Source organism: Dipodomys ordii, unplaced genomic scaffold (genome assembly GCF_000151885.1).
Source record: "Dipodomys ordii isolate 6190 unplaced genomic scaffold, Dord_2.0 Scaffold70, whole genome shotgun sequence".
NCBI lineage: Eukaryota > Metazoa > Chordata > Mammalia > Rodentia > Heteromyidae > Dipodomys > Dipodomys ordii.
Window position 1 is genome coordinate 3177755 of NW_012267286.1, and position 1708 is coordinate 3179462.

Here is a 1708-nt window from a genome sequence, read left to right on the forward strand (position 1 = left end):
TTTTTTCTTTTTGCTTATGTGGTGCTGAGGAATCGAACCCAGGGCCTCATGCATGCAAGGCAAGCGCTCTACCACTGAGCCACCTTCCCAGCCCCTCCACTTCCAGCTTTTTGGTGGTTAATTGGAGATGAGAGTCTCAAGGACTTTCCTGACTGAACTAGCCTCCTGAGTAGTTAGGATTGTGGGCATGAGCCAGAGATACTCACCTCTTACTTAATTTTATATAACTATTTTGTTGTTGTTATTGTCAATGTGATGTATAGAGGGGTTACAGCTACATATGTAAGCTAATAAACTTGTCAAACTTGTTACCCCTTCCCTCATTTTCTCCAACTTTCCCTCCCTCCCACAACCCACCCCAGAAGTTGTACAGATCATTTCCAACATATTGTCTTGTGAATATCGCTGTGGCATTGGTTCCCCCCTGTCCTTTGTCTCACCATTCTGTTGTTCCCCTTCCCTTCCCTAGTTCAAATAAATGTATACACAATCCCAGGGTACCAAAATCAAATACAGTGGCAACAGGGGATATAACATAGGGGAAAGAACATACAAAGCAAACAAAAAAAGCACATAGTACATTAAAAACAACAACACAGAAAAAGCTCTAGTATCCATGTCTTGGAGTGCATTTGGCTTAGCATCATTTTCTATGGTTCTATGTACACAGCTATCCAACTGTATTTTTTAAATATTTACAAAGAAGAAAGGAAAAAGTAAGGACTGTTGCTAGTCCTCGGTTGCTTTGATGGAGAGCTCAGCCCTGGAGACACTGGTGTACATATTCCCTGACTGTGCTGTGGTATCTTTTCACATGAACAGATACTTTATCTCATCTACTAGTCATCATGTTCTTCGTGAACAGGATTTCCAAACACAGGTGCCACTTTCAAATCAACTTCTACTCTGTGTGTCTTGTATGGTTGAGTGACTTATCTCCCATACACTTTAGATCTCCTATGTGTAAATGGGGGTGATATACACCAAAGATTAGGAAAACTAAATGTCCATCTCCTTAATCCTTGCACTTTGTTCAAGGTGATATCCAATAAATACGACCACTGTAATTGTGACTGTGGTTGTTTTTAAGAAACTATAAATGGTTAGTTAAGTATTTTAAGGAAAAATACAGATCACACCTTCTCTCTCTGGTTTGTTCGTCTTAGTGAACAATTGTGTTGCATCTAGCATGAATTAGAGAATGGGAAAAGAAGAGCAAAAGATATTGGCATTGATGCCAGCCATCATTAAGGTTTGAAATGAAAAGTAATATTTTTTCACAATCTCCCCTCATAGTTATTTAGAAAGCAGATCAGTTTTCTATAAAAAGGATATTGTATTGAGCTATTTATTTTTTTATTGCTTTTGCCAGACTTACCCTTTAGGGAGGACATGGCTTTTCCATTTCTATAATTTTAACAGTGAGAGATAATGAAATATTTAGAATATTTATTCTTCCATTATTTAAATTTCATCAGCTTTGCAAATAGATTGAATCATGCAAACAATAAGTGCTTCGTAAAATCAAAGCCAATATCAGCACCAGCATTCACTCTCATCCAGACAACCCAGCTCCTGTCACTGGGCCATGACTTTAAAAAAAAAAAAAAAAAGCTAAAAAGCTGGGAGCTAGTGGCTCATACCTATAATATTAGCTACTCAGGAGGCTGATATCTGAGGATTGTGGTTCAAAGCCAGCCCAGGCATG